Below are 20,222 nucleotides of genomic sequence, written 5' to 3' on the forward strand. Positions count from 1 at the left end.
TGTTTGTACCAGAAAATAGTGTTATGCGGCGGCAAATACGTCTCCTGCGAATGCCTGCTACGCAGGCTCAGAAGTATGTGGTTTGGTACATTCAGCGAATGCCTCCGATGGCGCGGTAGGGCAAATTTATCAGCATGTTATGTGGTGGCAGATATTGTTATGTTACGCAGCGGCAGATATTGTTAAAACATATTTTACTTTTATGAGCATGTAACGTCTATGACCTGCACAGGCAAATCGAATATATCATGGCCTGGTTTAAGAACCGACCCACGTTCGCGCAGCGACAGCAGGATGCCATGCTTATAAATTTTCGCTACCGCGCCATCGGAGGCATTCGCTGAATGTACCAAACCACTGACTTCTGAGCGTGCGTAGCAGGAATTCGTAGGAGACATATTTGCCGCCGCATAACACTATTTTCTGGTACAAACACAGGAGCAACGTATTAGGTACACCAAGATTTCACGGCCGTTTGCTTGCTCAAAAGAACTTTTGCGTTGCAGCGGCGGGTGGGAACCGCTAACATTTTTAATTACCGACACCACCGGGCGTGCTCCGCCACCGCGACGCTACTATTTCGCTTTCGGCTCGCCTTTTTCGCGTACCCGTGCTGCAGCATATATGTGTCGGGTTGATTTTTGTAGGCTTCCCGTCAATAAAATGAACAGAGAATGCCCCGCTGGCGCGACGAAACGTAGCCTCACAGGCAACCACCGTGAGCACAAAGCGTTCGTAGGGTGGCACGCCACCCTAGCGGGTTGACAACGAAATTTATGGGCAAACCTGACAGCTCTCGAACGTTTTGAACTTTCTCCTTAAAGCACTGTTAAACTTCGCACTGCTGACATACTGAATAAATGAGATTTACCGATTTTTAATACCGCTGGGACGTCTGAAATCCACGAGCGGCACGGAACAACAGCGTGTGACTGCAGCGGCGTCTGCTCGCGACGCAGTCCCCAAGAAATGCCCGCCAGATGGCGCACCGGTAGTTAAAAAATGGCGGCGCCCAGTGCACAGTGGAAATTCTTGTCTATAGAAAACATCGGCGAAAAACAAAAAAATCATCTTATATATAAAAAAAAGCTTGTAGTACGGGGATTCGAACTCGTGACGGGCAAAACACTTGCGTTGATGTACCTAGCGCTCCAGAATACACGGCCACGGGCGAGAACGCTGCCAATTATGGAAATAAAAGGTATATAATGTGTAACCAGTTTACACTTTTATTTAGATTTAGTATTTCAAGCAGCTTAGGTGACTATTTGTTGTATTGCGCTCGTGCAGTAAGCGTCCCCCGAGTTTCCACAATAGCTCACGTCTAGCAATTGCATTTCTTTGACGGAAAAGCGTTCGCAGATGCGTAATCGTGCTGCTGACCGCTGTGCTTGTTCGCCCAGCGCAAAAAAAGTGCTTCCCGCACACTAGTTTACGCTGTACGGTAAAAATATCAGTTGATTTTATTTCCTTAGTACCTATATTGACTTCGCTGACTCTTCTACCCCTTCAAGAGGCCTTATATTTTCCTACTGGCGTACCAGTCAGCGAAGCGTCGCATGTGCGCTTGTGCAGCGCTTGTGTGAAGCGACCTTGACTTGGAGCTAGATACGGAGTACAAACTAACGAAGTAAAGAAAGGCACATTCTTCCATTCACAAACGTGTTGTGGCTTAGTTTCAACTGATCGAGCGAATTGCCATGACCCGTCGGCGGCCGGCGGACTAAACGTTGGGCCGACTGACTCGGTCGCGGAAGGTCGGTGAGCCGTGCAGTAGCGCAGCCAATTGCCAGCTCCTCTCCTGTTGACGTCACACGAAACCGCCAAAGATAATGGGCGAGAGTGCAGAGAGGAGGACAGCATTTTCCAATTGATTTTTCTACTATATAAATTCGCGTAAACGCGCTCAGAGTGGTCGAAACAGGGCCTAGGGACTCCGGACTACAATTTGCGCTCGTAATCCCGCATTGTTTACAAATCGCTTCAGTATCCCTTTAAAAGTGGTGTCAGTATTATTCTAACGAGGCAATCGTTCGAATGGAACTTGTGTTTTGTCTGCATGGCCCCTTTAATTAGAACCTTGTCGGGGAAGTCACATTAACACCCATCTAAAAGAAACGTTATCGCTTTTCAATGAAAATAGCGGCCATATCTAGCACTTGTGCAAGAATGACATCTCTCAGTGCAGTTGTATCTTTTTTCTACACAATCGCTGTTTCTTCTGAGTGTTATTCTACTCTGTCGTGCGACCTTTGGCTTTATGTTCCGCCACATACTATTTGTTCCGTATGCAGCTTCTTGCCTTCATGTTCAACGTACACTTTAATGAAAGTTGCTCCTGGTGCCTCTTATTACGTGCCCGAAATGCTGCGTAACCTTCACACCCCTTAGGACGCTCTGAGCCTGTCGCCGTCATTTGTTCTATCCTCTCTCCACGCCTTTTTTTTTTGGCCCCGATATCCTTACGCTCTACCGAAGCGACGTTTTCCATTTATCTCCCACGCCGCAACACACGCATACTTACGTTCGAGGCACTGCACCTCACACATCCCGGACTACGCTTCGGGGAGTACGATCAGCCAGCTCGATCAGCCTTGAGCAATTTTACGGGTTCCTACACAGAAGGAGCAGCAACGAAACGCTTGAAATTGCGGCCTGAGTGTGTATACAGTCATTTGAATTTAGCGTGTGCGGCATACTTGGACAGAAAACAGGGACAGTGACCGTCTGTTTTGTTTTTCCAGACCTGTTCCTGGTCCAAGTATGGAGCGCATGCTAAATTTGAATTCAAGTTTATACCAAAATGGTTAACATCACAATACGATAGGGGACGAGAATGACAGCTAGGAGGCCGAGGCGGCCACGCAAACAAAAAGAACTCACGCAGCTCAAGGACACCGTACAGTATTGTAAACACAGAAAGTACAACAAACATAAAATAATGATGTTACTGACATTGCTGGGAAAATAAGCGCATAGATGTCCTCTTTCCCGCTCTTCGGTGTCTGTGACAGCAAACGCGGGAGACCAGGATGGCTGATATTGCAAGTCTCCCTTGAAGTGTTGCAGTAGGTATGTAAGTACACTTCATAAGATAAGGAGCTCGCACCAATACTGGCATTCATAGTATATTCACGCATCTGCAGCTCCATTTGGTGGCAATCAACACAAATTGACACGCTGGGTCATGGCCTCTCGGAGGCCATGGCTGGGTACTGGCGGCGCAGAGCGTTCACTCGGGGGCCTCAGGGAAATACTGCTCCTATTTGGGTGTTGTCCCCAGGCGCTAAGCCAAGTGACGTCATGTTTTTATCACGTGATCTAAGGATCTTCTTTCTCCTCGTAGCCGCTCCGGTGCCGGCGGCAGCAGCGGCAGTGTTGACGGTGTGCGGCGGATCACTGAGCTCAAAGTTGCACTGTCTCTACAGGTTTCTTCTTTTCGCTTGTGTTTGTCTTCAACCCGTGGGCGACAACCTTGCCTTTTCAGCGCATCCAATTTGTGGTGCTATTGAACAGTGGGGCCACGGACGAAAGCATTTCGTGACTCTGTCAACACGCTGTGTGTTCTTGCGTGTGCTGGGCATAGCGCAATGGCGGGATGTACGAACGGATAATCAATCAATCAATCAATCAATCAATCAATCAATCAATCAATCAATCAATCAATCAATCTTGCGCAACTCACAAATAGTTGTGAGTTGCGCATCGTCCTTCGTCTGTCTGTAAGTGCATTTAGCGCAAGTTTCGTGATACATAAATCAATCTTATATCGCTAATTAGTTTAAATATTCCTTCTGGAGAGATTTCAATTCCTGGAATTGCTACAGCGGCAGGATCGGGAAATGTTACGGTGTCAGTGGTATTAACAGAGGAAAACACAGACGAAAGTGGTCATTCAAAGCATAAGCGCACTGGGCGGTGTCGATTGGTTCTCCGTCAGCATTAATGAGGTCTAATCGATTAGATTGTGTCGTAGGGGAAAGAATGCGCCAAAATTTGTTAGGGTTTGATTGAAGAATTGATAATAGGTCGTCGGAAAAGAAATAGATTTTTGCAGCTTTCAGTTCAGTGAAGTGCTGTATGGCTCATGAGCGCTAGCGCTCCCATGCATTTGAGTAAAATGTGCTGTTGGGCTAGTTGGTGCATTATAAATTACGAAAATTGCGCTAAATAGACAAAACAGAGGAAGGAAGACAGACAATGCGTTGCGCATTGTCTGAGTTGTGAGTTGTGAGTTGCGCATTGTCTGTCTTCCTCTGTTTTATCCATTTAGTGCAATTTTCGTAATTCATGCAGTTGAGCCAAGGTAGGCCGAGCTCTGTACAAGCGTTTTTTTCGGTCACAGAGTGATTTTAGCTGTTTGTTGATCGGTTTGATTTGATTTGATTGATTGATTGATTGATTGATTGATTGATTGATTGATTGATTGATTGATTGATTGATTGATTGATTGCAGGGTTTAACGCGGAGGGCTCCGGATTAATTTCGACCACCGGGGGATCTTTAACGTGCGCCGAAATCTCGTACACACGGGCGTTCTTGCTTTTCGCCTCCATCAGAAAAGCGGCCGCCGCGGCCGGGAATCAAACCCGCGGCCTCTGGCTCAGCAGCGCAACGCCTTATCCACTGAGCCGCCGCGGCGGGTTTTAGCTGTTTGTTAAACCATTGGCAGTTGGAATCCGATTTACTGAGGGTAGTAAGGATGTCTTTGCTTTTGAGGTTAAGCATTGTAGCCTTAAAAAGTTCCCAATTGGCGTTGACACTTCGAGTTAGGTACGCAGCCCTAAAGTTATTTAGGAATTGGTGAGTTCGTGATTAATGGCGTTAAAATTTTATCTCTAGTAGGCGGCCGTAGCGGGGAGGTCCACCACACACCTCGCCGCCCCATCCCTTCTTTCCCCACCCCACTATTGCTGGACATGATAATAAATGTTTTATCTCTCTCTCTGGTAATCTGTGATTCCCTTCCGTGTGGGTGATATCTTTTTCAGCGGGAAGGCGATGAAAATGTGGATTAGTTTGTGGTCATTAAGACCAGGGAGCGTATTAATTGTTTTTATGTCGTCAGCGCATGAAGTTCGCAGGAGGTCGAGGATATTATTACCCCTGATAGGACAAGTTATAGCCTGGTGAAGATTAAAATCAAGTACAGTGTTTAAAAATTGTTGCTCTTTAGGCAGTGACCCATTTTACACTGAAAGCAACGACCAGCTGATTGCTCGATAGTTGAAGTCCCCGAATAAAAATATGGTGCCTTAGGATATTTATTCGTAACTGTAAGTAGGAATTGATGAAGTAGGTGGCAGAAGTCGGGGTGGCTGTCCGGCGGCCAATAGCAGGCGCCAAAAACAAATTTCGAGGCTCCGTTCGAGACAAGAGCCCAGGTAAATTCTATTTTGTCGTCATGAAATATAAGTGAAGATGCTGGAGTATTTGTAATGGCTATCAGCACGCCACCTTCTCTCTTGCTTTCTCTATCGCGGTGAAAAATTGTGGAATTCAAATTGGAGGGAAACACTTCCGTATCTATGATGTCTTCACGCAGCCATGTTTCAGTTAGTATCACTACGTCAGCAGTGATATCATTTATGAAACTAAAAAGTTCATCGCGTTTAGGAATTATGCGTCGCATGTTAGTAAATGCGATATTTATGCTTACAAATAACATAAGGCGGATACACGTGTTACAGGAGGCGCAATGATTCGAAATCTGTCATGTGCTGTCGAGGGAGGTGGCTTGTGATAATGAGTTGTCATCTAATGTAATGACGGGTGGCTTCAAAAGTTACGTAATGCTATCATTTTTCGCGTCATATAAGTAGGTCTTGTTTCTAACAACAAGTTATCCACTCTCAGCTTAAATGCACACTTTTGTGTCCGAATGAATTTAAGCAACTTAGCACGTGCAAGGCGAGTGGCTGCAGCAAAGTGTTCCCTTACTGTGAAGGTCGTTTCTTTAAGGTTGTTTCCGCAGCCTAAAATCTTTTCTTTTGTTTCAAAGTGAGCAAGATTTCTCACGATTGGTCGTTTTTTGTCAGGGGAAAATTTTCCTATCCGATTACCTCGCTCAGCGGTACTTGGTCCGAGCGCGATACCGAGTTGGGTGGTGCAAAATTTTATCAAGTTAAGTTCGGATTCTTCCCATGTTTCTTTTACGGATTCCTCAATACCTAAGAAGAGAAGGTTGTTGCGGCGCAGTCGATTACTAGCGTCGGTATTAGCGGCTTTAAGTGTTTCTATTTCATGGTTGATTTTGACGGCATCTACAGGTGCGGCGTTCGGTGAGGGTTCGATTTGGACTGTTTCCAGCGCTAAAATTCGGTTTGTTAATATTGAGAGAACTGTTTTATGGTTAGTCTGCACTACCTTGAGCTGGTTAATATCTTCACGAAAGATTAGGACGGTTTCATCGAGCTTCTTGATAGCGTCAAATAGGGTTGCTATCTGAGCTTTAGTTTGGCCGGGGTTTAGATCCACATTTCCGGAAAGCAATAACATCAACTGTGACAGCAATTATAGGGTGAACACATCGTAAGCCTACATAGCAAGTTGCGTAATTTGAAGTCGTAGGGGCACGACACCGCGGCAAGGAAGTAGTTGCTGGTCGAGTATTCTTTACAATGGGTAAGGTAACCAACCTGGAAGGGGAAGAGCGGCGGGAACATTCTGCGCAAGCCGGTGTCAGGACCCGAAATGTTGGTGATGTTCCAAAGATTATGTAGGCTGGATGGGCCCCTCGTGATTGATGACGTCGACGATGAGAAGCGTTGCCAGGCGTAGTTGGGTAACACGGAGTTTTTTTTTTTAATTCGCATTTTTGCCATGCGGCATATAAAGAAAAGATAAGACATTAGGTAGAATAAAAATACCGGGTACAAAAGCACAGGTAGTCAGGAAATTGATGACCCTGTACAAGTCTAAAGGTAGGCATGGAGTCCGGTCTCATGTAAAAAGTTCAGCAGCGACCTGCAGTAGCGGTCTTCGTTCACCCACCGGTTGAAGTCCCCCGGTTTATCCCACCGAAGACCAACCACTCTTAGCGCACTGTCCCGAGCTGTTCTGGTTCCTGTGCACGTCCACAAGAGATGATTGACATCAGCTGCAGCCGCCGAAGCCGGACACTTGGGACATGTTCCTGGGTCTTCTGGTGCGGGTCTCCAAGTCCAGGTGACTGAAGGTGTGAGAGCCACCCCAGCCCGAAGCCTCCTCAGAGAAACTTCCTCCACCCGGGAAAGATTAGGGGGGAGGGAGCAGACACACGGGGGAATTAGGGCACGTGTGTCCCTTCTCAGAAGAGATTTCATGGCTAAAAGGCGGGAGCGTGGATCACTAGGAAGAGGGCTAGGGGCGGATTCAGATTCAGGTGGGGCCGGAGAGTGCGAAAGATTGTCCGCTAATTGGTTGAAAAAATTGTTACCGTGCCCCTGTACCCAATGTACGCGTACCATTAGCTGTGCTGTCATGTGGAGGCTGTGAATGTTCTGGCAAATCAGGGGAGTCTTTTTCACTTGCTTTAGGTGCTTCACAGCACTAAGTGAGTCTGTGTATATATGCGCCTCTTCGGTAACACGTAGTTTGGCCTTTTGCGCATCACTTTGAATAGGTAGTACTGTAGATAAGGGCTTATGTTGACACTGAAGTTTTCCATGTTTGAAAAGCAGAGGTCAAGTAAGCTCCCAGCGGAGTTCACAACGTGGTTACACTGTTCAAGACCAGCAAATGAAATACCGTCCAGTAAGACTGAGGCCTCTTGAAGAACTTCGGTATTGTAATGAGAAATACTAAGGTGACCTCATCCTATTCCTGACCAGTTAAAGTCACCGAAAATCACGATATGGTGTCTAGGGGGAGAGGAAATTAAATCAACCAATCAATCAATCAATCAATCAATCAATCAATCAATCAATCAATCAATCAATCAATCAATCAATAAAATTAATCAATGTTTATTAAAGTGCGCCAAAGCACAGCCGGAGGACCTTTCTGTTCGCGCAAGAGAAAAAAACAGAAACAAAAGGAAACAGGCCACTTAAGAGGTGCACATCTCACACAAAAAAGAATAAAAGAATACCATTGCTTACACTGAACGGCAATTACATGCTTTGACACACACACACACACACACACACACACACACACACACACACACACACACACACACACACACACACACACACACACACACGCACGCACACACACACACGCACGCACGCACGCACGCACGCACGCCACAATGGCTGAAATTGAAATGGAATTGCACGTGCGATTGAATGCAATTGCAATGCTAACTCCCGCGGCATTGACGACATGGAGCAAAAACTATATATATATATATATATATATATATATATATAGTATAGTTTTTCTATATATATATATATATATATATATATATATATATATATATATATATTCAGATATATATACGTCAAACGCCAAACGCCAAAAACGCCAAACAGCACTGGCAATAAGGTCTGCAACTTTGATATATATATATAAATATATACAGGGTGTCGAAGCTATCATGCACCAAGATTTAAAGAATGAACAATGGCATAAACCTAGTGAATAATGTTTGCAGTACTGTGGAGAAGCGGACAGTATTTTTGTCGTTATGAGACTTCATTAATGAATTGTAATTAATTATCTAACTCGAAAAGTACTGTTCAAATCACGAAAGTGTCAATGGGGGACTTGTAGGTACCCACGAGGGGCATCTAACTGCGGTATTTTCAGCGACGAACTAATTGCGTACACATTTATTCGGACTGATGAAGAAAACCCGCGAAATATGACAAAAAATACCACATGACGGCGCCTTTGCGCGCATCGTAAAGCAACGCCCTCAAACAGTCTGCCTCTGAGTTAGCCGGAATGAAAAGATTTAGTGGCCTTCCACTCTGTGAAGCAGGACGGCCAGCAAAGCTGCGGTGCCGATATTCAACGTGAGCTTTGACGGGGTCGTAGTCCAAGAGCTGCACGAAGCAAAACGCGTTTGTTTGTAATTTGCGATTGAGCATTGTTCCTGGTTAATATCTGAAAGAACTTTTGACAAACTAGAGTTGTGTTCGCGTAGACAAGCACGGGGCTGTCCGTTTCCCTCCCGTGGAATCCCATATGTATTGACAGCGGACACGAATTCCACAATATTTACAACTTTACTGTGAACCATGCAATTGTGAGACGCAGTTCTCGGTCCCTTCCTGAGACGCCGCCGCCACAGAGGCTCACCGTCGAGAGAACCCACGAGTGCTGCATCAGCGCACGGCAGCCATCAGGCGTTACTGCTGAACATCATGATTTTCTGTACTCAATTGACCCGCAGATAAGACTGAGGCTGCCAGAACGACTACCTCGCCGGCGGGAAACACTGTTTCATAGACTGCGACTCAATGCGGCATTCACTAATGCCTGCTTACATCGCATAGGCCGAAGTCCAAGCCCAAATTGCAACAACTGCGGCTCCCCCGAAACCGTCGAGCATGTCCTGCTAGAGTGCTCCGCCCACACTGAAGCAAGGAGCTGGTTAGAGCGAAGGATGACATGTCTTTACCCTGGACCAATTACGCTGAGCCTGCTACTTGGACCATGGCGTTCTCCGTCATCTCAACGGAAAGTCCTAGATGCGTTATTTGGCTACCTTGAAGATATTGGCGTCGCTGAGACTTTATAGCCCCCCTTAAGCGGACAGTCTATGCTACGCCCCATGCTCCTCTCACTCTATATATATATCTTTTTTTTCCTCTTTCACCTACTACTCCTCTTTTTACTATTCATCTATATTTCCCCATTCCCCTTCCTGCAGAGTAGCATGTCGACGTACGCACGTTGGCAAACGTATCTGCACTTTCTTCTTAATTAAAGGGCTTCTCTCTCTCTGCGGGTGATGAAACCGGTCGTGCGCACCTGAAGGGGATGTCGTGGAACGCGCACACGTGATCTCAGCCAGTTCTTATTGAGCAATGAGCGACGCAACTGTTGGAACTGCGTCGTCTGCCGTGGCTGCTAAACGAGCTGCCCGAATACCTGCGCCCAAATACCGCATTAGGGAGTATCGTAATCACCAGCCAGTTTTTTAAACGAAATATAAGCCGTCTTGTATTAAAATATTAAGGCCCCAGGACCTTTTTATTTTGTATGATTGTTTCCATGCCCCGGGGGGTGTGGCCCGCAGTTTTACGATTCCGGGGATTTGAGTGATCTCCGCAAGGTGGCGCTACGCTCGCTAGCGATTCCTGCTACATCGCTCTGGGACCGGAGACGATCCGCTGGATCCTAGCCATTTACAGCTTTGCTGTAATAAACAAAAGAAAGAAAGAAGAAATCGCCACAGAGTTTGTGCCTTATCTGCAACGCGCCCCCTGATTCTTGATGTTGCTGCTCCTTCCATGCATGCCATTATCAAGGTGATGCGCAGTCTCTTCGGGCGCGTAACACGCAAAGCAGTTGCTTTCAATCAGCGTATTTGGGGACGCTGCTTTACAATGCGCGCGGAAGCGCCGTCACATGGTATTTTAAGTGCGAATGCACTTTATAAGCGACCCCAAACCATCCACCGCCGGCGGCGGCGGCGGCGGCGGCGGCGTCCGCAGTGCTCCTCTATATTTAAAAAAGAAACAGCATCCGGCGCCAGGTTTCAATCCTAGGACTTTGCGCCCTCAGCGCGACGCTCTACCGACCAAGCCACGGACGCGACGTTGATATCAGTGTTAGTGACGCGCCTTATATCTTTAACGCATTCAAACTACGTCGTCAGCGGCGTGCGTTGGCGACTCAGCGGCGTTATAGCGGCTTGATAACTGCGTGGTGTACACGTGATACTACAAACCCGATGGAAGAGATGGAAGAGAAGGCGGCGAGGCGGTGGGCTGCGGGGGCCGAGCGCAAGCGCCGCAAGCGGGCCGACAACCGTGCATTCGCACTTTCACATTCTCCCCCTCGGGGAAATGCGGGGGAATTTTTTTCGTATTTCGCGGGTTTTCTGTACCAGTCAGAAGAAATAAGTACGCATTTAGTTCGTCGCTGAAAATACCGCAGTTAGATGATCCTCGGTCGTACCTACAAATGCCTCACTGACACTTCAGTGATTATGACAGTAATTATCGAGTTAGATAATTCATTACAATTAATTGGTTAAATCTCATTAACGAAAAAATTACTGTCCGTCCGCTTCTTTGCAGTACTGCAAACATTATGCACTAGGTTTTCTTCGAGTTACGCCATTGCTCTTTTTTTACATCTTGGTGCATGACAGCTGGGACACTTATAAATATATATTTATATAGAGAAAATAAGGGTTGGCAGTCAAGAAAACCTCGGAAAGCCAAGGGGAGGTTGTGGTGGGTCATAGAAAGAGATGAAGAATTTTTTGAGTCGAAAAGAAAGTGGTGAAAAAATGCCCGCCGGATGGGATCCGAACCCACTTCGATCCGAATTCTTCATCTCTGTCTATGACCCACCACAACGTCCCCTTTGCTTTCCGAGGTTTTCTTGACTGCCAACCCTTATTTTCTGTCTTATTTCACGGAGCCCCTCATTTCCAATTTTCTGATTCGCTATATATATATATATATATATATATATATATATATATATATATATATATATATATATATATATATATATATATATATATATATATATATATATATATATATATAAGGTTAGTAGAGACAGAGACAAACGAGAAAGACGTAGAAAATAGAAATAAGTTTACTGACGTTTCAGGGACAGGACTCCCTTTCTTGAGAGTGCAAAATAAGTTCGTTTCAGAGTTATATATATATATATGCAGAAAATGTAGCAAGGGCGAGGGCAAGGTAAGAGGAGGGAGAGTTTGTACAAATTGATCATGGTTGGTGGGTAGCAAAAGCATGAAGAGAGAGCGGGAAAATAAATTATAAAAAGGATAATAAGAACGCACAGTCACGCGGCACGAACATGGGGAAAAAAAAGAGAGAAAAGAACCAAACACAGAGAAAAAATAAATAATTAAAAATAAATAACAAGGTAATTTTCCCCTCCCCCGGGGCAACGGGGGGGAAGGGGGGTCAAAACAAGATATGCCCATGCACGTGTTTGACATGGGCAAAAAGGTTAGTCACGCGGAACAAAGAAGTTTCAAAGAAGATATGAGTGTACATTGGTATGCAAAAAAAAAAGACAAGGTCAAACAAATCATGAAAAGAAAGAAAACAGGCAGGTGCACGCGTATGACGCGGCAGCAGGTGGTATTCATCTGGTCGGCGCATGGTGCCAGTTCAGGGAATGCCGAGGCGGTCAGCAACGAATATTAGAAAACAACAATACAAAAAAGAAAGAGGACACGAAAGCAATCACACACGCTCGCGTTCACAAATTAATTACAAGGTGAGAATATCAAAGCTAACAATGGTACTGCAGCCTTCTACCCAGAACACAATGTCCAGACTTGTTCGTCAAATTTGGTTCAGTGAAGCCATTGTGCTAAAAAACGTCGTGCTAGCACAAAACTATACCCAACTACGGGAGCTCGCCAACTCATGGGAGAATATTATTGAGGGAAAGAAATCAACAGGCATAACACTAGCCTGAGAAATGCAGCCGAAATTTTAATCGGAGGAAAGACATGTCAATTTCCCATAACTTTCATTTATGCCAAACGACGCTGATTTAAACTTATAGATAAGGTAGGACTCACGAACCTCGCGATCGTTATGCGTTTTAAAACTAGATTCAAGAATTGTGGCTTTTAGTTGATCAAAAGAATGACCAGGAGTGTTAACATGCTTTGATAGAGGCAAAGAAGGGCAGGTTTTTGCATGAGAGCGGTGATTGTTAAACCTCAAACGAATGGGTGTTTCAGTCTGGCCGATGTATTGTTTGCTGCAGAGGGTGCATTCCAGCAGGTATACGACGTTGTCGGAATCACAGTTAAAGTTCCCTTTTATATTAACATAATAATTTGAAGCTGTGCTGGCGGCGCGCTGTGTGGTAGTCATTTGTGGGCATACCTTACACCGTGGTTTGTTCCAGGGCATGCAACCAGTAGTCTGTGGTCGGCTGATGCTGGATTTAGTGAGAACGTCGCCCAAATTTTTGCTGCGTCTATAAACAACACGTGGCGGCTCGGGGAATATTCTCTTTAGGCGTTCACTTTTGAGCGAGGATATTGTGATGTTTCCTTAGTATGGATGCAACTTTCGGAGAAGAGGCCGAATGGGTCAAAACGAGGTTTGTTTGTTGATTGGGTTTTGGGGCTTTTTTTCGGAGAATGTCGGTGCGGTTCAACTGGTTAGCTCGTGTAATCGCGTCATCGATCACCTGCTCTGGGTATTTTTGGTTTAAGAGTGCGGTTTCAAGTTCTCTGCAGTTAGAATCAAAATTGAAGATTCAAAAGTGCAGATTCGCCTAAAACGGTGAGATTGGCTATAAGGTATTGCAGTCTTGCAGTGCCTGACATGGCTGCTGTGGAAGTGCAAATACTGGCGCGTGTCCGTAGGTTTCCTGTAGAGATTAGTCTGAAGTCTGCCCTGAGAAACTGTGACAGTAACATCCAGGAAATTTATGCTGTGCGTAGAGTAGGAATGAGAGAGGGAGATGGTAGGGTGCGCAAGGTTAAAAGCCTCAATAAACGCAAGAAGTTCCATTTCACCGTGCTGCCAAATCATGAATATATCATCTATATACCTTTTGTAGTACAGTGGCTTCAAATTTTGGGTTGCGAGGAAGTTTGACTCTAGACATCCCCTAAAGATATTCCCGTAGTTAAGCCCGATTTTGGTTCCCATTGATTATCCGCTGACTTGCACGTAATTGACACCATCAAACTTAAAATTGTTAAGCTGAAGGATAAGGTGAAGGAAAGTTTCAAGGGTGAAAGAATAGATAGTTTTGTCACCCGCCGACCCCTCATACGCACATGATACAGCGGTGATCCCATCGGCATGCGGAATGTTAGTGTATAGCGACACGACATCTAGGGTAACAAGTAAACAGTTGTTGGGAATTTCCATCTTCCTGATATCCAAGAGAAAATCATTTCTATCCTTAATGAAGGATGGAAAGCTGGGGGGAATGTCGCGAATGAGAGAGTCGACATAGCGCGAGAGGTTCTCGGTGACAGTACAAATGCCAGAGACAATGGGGCGACCTAGGTTGTTATTTTTATGAATCTTAGGAAGAATGTAGAATCTACCGGCTACTGGGCTTAAGGGGATAAGAGAACGAGCAGTTGTTTCAGTTATTTCCTGATTTTGAACAAGCTCAGTGAGTTTTTCTTTGACATATAGCTTATAATCATTAGTGGGATCGCTAGGGAGTACTTTGTAGAACGCAGATTCTGATAGTTGTCTATGAGCCTCGGTGACATAGTCAGCTTTGTCGAGGATCACGCTGGCGCCTCCTTTATCGGCCGGTCTGATTACTATATCGGGGCAACCTGCGAGTTCCTCCAGGGATTTCTTTTCCTTGTTTGTGATGTTACAGCGGAAAGGGATTTGCTTTTGGTATGCTGCTCGTACATCGCGATGAACGGCTTTAATGTACATGTCGAGGCATGTATCGCGCTGCGTGGGAAGGGTCCAGTGCTTATGGCTAGGCAATGCGGTTCGGGCTTCGTCGGTTGGAGGACCGTCATGGAAGTACTCTCGCAGTCTCATATTTCTGGCAAAGTTGTCTAAGTCTGCCAACGCAAACCCAAATTTTTATTCCCCTTCTGTAACCTCTCCCCAGGCTACTAAAACTAACAAAAATCTCACCCGAAATGTGATGAACCTCTCTAGTATTACCCTGTCACCAGATCAGATGAGTGCCTTGTCAAAAGGTCTGAATTTTTGCCCGGCAACTGGCGGTTTCAACGAATTTCAACTTTTTAAGGACTTAGACAACTTTGCCAGAAATATGCCTCGATAAATACGTATCGTTTGGAGCCCATAAATAGGGTCTTATACCGTAAAACGAAAAGACGATTTTTATTTAGCAAAAGCCAGAGGATGCTTCCGTCCGTTCCGGACCCGATGCGAGAAATCGTCCCCGATGCTAAAATCAGTACCCTTAAGCTGGGGACCATTAGGAAGGACAGCTTCCTTGGTTTTGAAAGATGTAAACTGCACAATAATAGGCCGACCCCGGTCTTGCGAGTGGCGGCCAAGACGGTGGGCATGCTCGACATCCTTTGATTCGACAGTTATTTTTAGGTGGTCCCTGCAAAACCCAGTAATAAGCTCCTCAGACTGCGCATACGTTTCGGATGGCTTGTCGTCCGCTATGCCGTAAAACAAGAAGTTGTTCCGTCTGGAACGATTCTACGCATCGTCCAGTCGAACCTCCAGTACAGAGACCTGGGTAGCTGTCTGAGAGGTGGCGGTGGCCATGGCGTCAAGATCGGTTCGGAGTGTGTTGACACTACTGTAGTGGAGTTCTAGACTGTCGATTCTCTTGCCTAGTTCGGAAATGGCTTTATCAGTGTTAGAGAGCTGGCGTTTTAGTATTTGTACATCGCCAATCAGTTGGGATTGACCGGAAGACAGGCTTTTTAGTTCAGTCCATATTTCCTCTAGGGTGGTCGGTCCATGGTTAGGTTAAATATCTCCACCCAACAGTAACAGCAAAGAGAACACAATGTTCATCAATCAGAAATAATGAAAACAGAGCACTGGGGGCTCGGTAGCTGAACAAGGCATCGGTTGCTTGTTTTTTCAGCAAAAATGCAGTATTGATTACTGACCTGCATCACGAACAGAAGTGGATTAGACTGCGCCGTGGCACAGCCACCGAGCCCACAGAGCGCGGCCGGCTGGAGGGGGGATTTATACGCTGTGCGCTTGTTGAAGTAGATGACGGTGTAGCTGTTAGAGCACTTTCGAGCGTCCAGTTTCCGTGCTGCAACGTCGATAGGTCAGTGGTGGCTAATGCTGGAAGTAGGCGCCAGTCATCTGGGTTGACGGGCCTTGACGGGAAAGGATAGCTCGCATCGATGCATCATACCGGGCCCAGAAGAACGGGTACCAGCACGCAGGAAATAGCGCGTACGAAATCCTGCATCACGAACACAAGTGGATTAGACTGCGTCATGGCACAGCCACCGAGGAATCTTACGCTACAGCAACACAGATCGCCGAAGAATGACGGGGTACCACCCCCAAACGAACGGACTAACGAAACACCTGAACAAGACGGTTGCGGATATGCTGTCTATGTACGTCGACGTTGAACATAAGACTTGGGACGAAGTCCTTCCGTATGTTACACTTGCGTACAACATGGCTATCCAGGAAACTACGCAGATGACACCGCTCTCACTTATCTACGGAAGACGGATGACTATGATGCTTCACGCCATGCTTCCGCACATAGAAGACGACGACCTCAACGCCGACGTCCAAGGATTCCTTGTGCGGAGGAGGCCCGCCAGCTCGCTCGAGTTCGCAGAACGGACCAGCACCTAGTGGATGCCGGACGCTACAACCTCCGACGCCGAGACGCCGAGTACCACCCAGGGGGTCGTGTGTGTGTTTGGAATCCCATCCGACGTCGTGGACTCAGTGAGAAGCTACTGTGACAGTATTTCGGACCCTACCAGATTCTACAACCTGTTGGCCTACTTGCCTACGAGGGGATCCTCGATGCTGATTCCGGAAGATCACGAAGGCGCACGCGGCCCGAAGTCGTCCACGTGGTTCTCCTAAAACCTTACTACGCAAGATGACAGACTTTACTTTTTGCAGCGAGAGCTACAATGGCCGCATTCTCGCCGTTTCGCTGTGGCCGGGGGCCTTAACGCGAGCTGAACGGCTGCCTAAGCAACCGTCGCAACTGGCAACGCCGTTCGCCGCGCCATCTGGCATGACGACAGACGAGGAGCAGCCGGTGTTGCATTGTATATATAGAAAGGGCGTCTCGGTGGGATTCGTAATCAGATATAGAGAGTGAGTCGGAGAGACTGAAAGAAGCCAGGCTTCGTAGTCTGAACGAAACCAAGAAGAGGCAGCGAGCCGAACAGACGGAGGAAGAACGAGCCCCACGCATTGAGAAGCTTCGTAAGTACGAAGCGTCCAGGCGAGTGGTATCAGATGAGGATGGTTCCTCGTCTAGTTCGGCGTCTCTTGCCAGGGCCGCGGATCAACGACGGAATGAAACCAGGAGGAGGCAACGAGCTGCGGGGACAGAAGGACGGGCTCAGCGTATCGAACAGTAACTTAAAGGAGCCATAAAGACAAAACAAAAAGTTTTTGTTTTCGAAAGATTAGGTGTGTCATAGTACCCCAAGCGCTTTCCTGGAAGCAAACGATGCTTTATTCGCTGAGAAATAAGGCTATTTAAGCCACATTTTTAAATCTCCCGCAAAATTGTACATTTCGTGACGGGAACAATGGCGTCATATGAGCCCGTACATGAAACAGATACCTAGTATGTCGACTCCATATAGCACCCACACGCGAGAATCAAACAGGAACCAGAACTCGTGCTGAAACCGAGAAGGCGGCCATTTTAAAAATACTAGTAAAACCTAGTACACCCGCAGCCCTAGTCATGGAATTGCCTGATCCGGTCAACAAAGCTCTCGCGGAAGAGCTCGGGCTTGCATTTAACAACCTCACACCACTTGAACGCTCAATGCTTCTAAGTGCATGAGCGGCGGGAGTTGTGGGATACCTGGATGGACCGGAAAGCGACCATTCCGCGATACACACAACAGACGAACGCGCAGTTGTCGGCAACGCTGCCTCGTAAGCCCCGTCGCGACGGATGAATACAGACTGGTACGTATGTGCCGTATTCTTATTACGGTTAATAATAGTTCAATTTCAGTAGCAGTATCGCTTATGCCAATTGGCCGGTGTCGTGTATGGAAAGCCGTTCGCGCGAGCTCTCTGCTCCTACAAGAAAGATACGAGCGTCAATGCGCGGTGTGTACGGTATTTTTTTTTTTCCACGCTCAGAAAGCTTTGACGGCGATTTGACGAAGTCGGCGACGAGCGGCCGCATGTCCCAGGAGTGAGCTAACGTAAGGGTCGCTGCCTTAATCACTTCGTCGGAAATGAAGCGAGCACACTCGTACTTCCTTTAGCTCCCTTTAGGCTCCGTTTGCAAAGTTCACAAAGCGTAGCCACTTGCTTCGCCGAGGTTCGTCATTGGGCAGAGCATGAAATGATATCTCTTCTCCGGCGGGGATGTCGCACTCCCTCGACGATTTTCCCGTACTACATGTGCATTTCAGGACGCAGCAAGGAAATTTCATTGTAAATTACTCGAACGAACTGAAGTTTTCAGTTGTAAACTAAAACGAGCTCGCAACGACAGCAGCAAGCCAACACGACCACCATTCCGGAACTTCTGCGACGAGTGGCACCAGTGGCACTATGGGCGAATTCCATTGAGAGAACTGGAGCAGTGGCGTCGTGCAGTGAGGAGTAGGGGAGAGAGCACTTGGGACATGGAGGAAAGAATACTCAGGAGAGGCCCCTAGCACCCCAATGCATTGCAAAAAGTGTGGAGGAAGTCACGTGATTTTTCTTGAGCCCATGGACATTGTTGCTTACTTGTTTACAACTGCGGCGGCCAAATTTGGGCAAATAGAACGGACAAATTTTTCAGGCGCTTGGTATGTGGCTGCTTCGCTACGCTTGCAAACCAGCGCAGTCGCTACGACAAACGTTTTCAGATGAGACCAGTTTGAAAACTCTGCCGTCGGAGGCGTCTGCGTTCGCCATCCCGCGAGCCTGTTGCTATGACGACGACAAACGCTACTTTGCCAGGCTTAAGAGCTGAAAAATCGTCCTTCTATCTCAAAAACGAAGGCCGTTTTTCGATTGAAACTTTGGGTGAGGGTTAGAATGGGCAAATTGAAGGCGAAATCAACAGCTTAGAAGATGACATCGCACCGAGGAATTAGCGACGAAGCTGTTTTCGCTTCGAAGCGGGAGGGCAGGGCGACGCCATGTTAGTCAATTCAAACCGGAGACAGCAAAGGATGATGGGATAGAGTGCTGGGCTCCGTGGGCTCAAGTCATGGCGGGACTCGGCTTCACAAATGTGACGTCAGGGCCTCTCCTAACCTTTTCTTTCCTCCATGACTTGGGAGCACTTGGGAGCACGACCACTGCACCTGCCATTGGAATGCGGCACGCACCCGGAGAGCAGGTGGGAGAGGAAAAAACGGCGAGGGAAAGCACGGTCCCGACCCGACTGTCATGGCCTGCCGAAATGGGCATGCACGTTAGCATTTATCAGGTTAAATAAGGGCGATCCGGCTACATTACTTGCACTAGTAGCAATATGAGGCCCGTCTGCAAGATCGACGAGTGAGGAACTGGCGGTATCATTACGAGGGCATCTCAAATACGACAAAAACAAGTATTTTGCACATATGCGCCATCATTCGGGGTGGAGTAGAGGTTAAAATGCCGGCTTGTTCTTGGAGTCGCTGGTTCGAATCTCCCCAGCGCCGTTCGTTTTTCATTTCTTTTTTTTCCTTCTTTCTTTAGCGTTTTTGAGAACTGAGAACGAATATTCCAGGGGAAGAAACGCGCCCCCACACGCAGAATCGTTAAATGAAGTACAACCGAAGTGGGAAGCTCCTTCATGTTGACTGAACGGCACCGTTGATTCTGGGCATGGGGGTCACTGAGAGCAACCCAGCGGCGACGCGGCGGCGCGCGCCGTGTCGTGGTGTCGTCGCTCCATGTGGCTCAGCCCGAAGAACATACGGCGTCCTGCCGCGGGAGATTTCCCGCCGCGCGAACTTCGTCGTGAAAATTCGCTCCACGTAAGCAATCTCTGCGGAAAAGCATGTGCGAGCAAAGCCGGGCAAAGCACGTGTGGCGGTAGGAAGCACTCGCATGCTCGTAGGGCTCGCTGCCCATTGCGCAAAGTTGCAAATGCACGATGGATACCGCCGCGCTCTCCGGCCCGCGCTCGCTGAGCCGCAACAATTCGAAAAAAAAAGAAAAAAGAACAAAAACATAAAAAAGGGGAGGATATGACGTTAAAGGTCATGCGACTTCCTTCGTACTGTGCTTACTCCGCTTTTCAAGCGGGAGCAGATCGGACTGCTCCCGACTGCTCTCGGAGCAACGAAAGTGACCTCGCTCTACCATTGGATGATAGTGTTCCTACTCCTGTTCGATCACTGGAACACGCCTGCTGAGGAGAGAGCACTTTCAGAGTGCTTTTGAGTGCCCCTGCTCTCCCAATGGAATTCGCCATATCTCGTCGTTGCTTGCTGTTCCTTACTCCCCTCG

The 20,222-nt window shown here is 47.2% G+C and overlaps 1 protein-coding gene and 1 pseudogene across 2 annotated transcripts in view; one reads left to right on the forward strand and one right to left on the reverse strand.

Annotated features, from left to right (window-relative positions):
• The window catches only part of LOC144156369 (octopamine receptor beta-2R-like), a 426,836-nt gene that overhangs the window by 210,858 nt on the left and 195,756 nt on the right, over positions 1-20,222 (forward strand). The window lies entirely within an intron of this gene.
• LOC144146458 (uncharacterized) lies at positions 14,852-16,023 on the reverse strand (annotated as a pseudogene).

The sequence above is a fragment of the Haemaphysalis longicornis genome, unplaced genomic scaffold, assembly GCF_048455015.1.
Source record: "Haemaphysalis longicornis isolate Haplotype H1 unplaced genomic scaffold, Haemaphysalis longicornis Haplotype H1 scaffold_1, whole genome shotgun sequence".
Lineage (NCBI taxonomy): Eukaryota > Metazoa > Arthropoda > Arachnida > Ixodida > Ixodidae > Haemaphysalis > Haemaphysalis longicornis.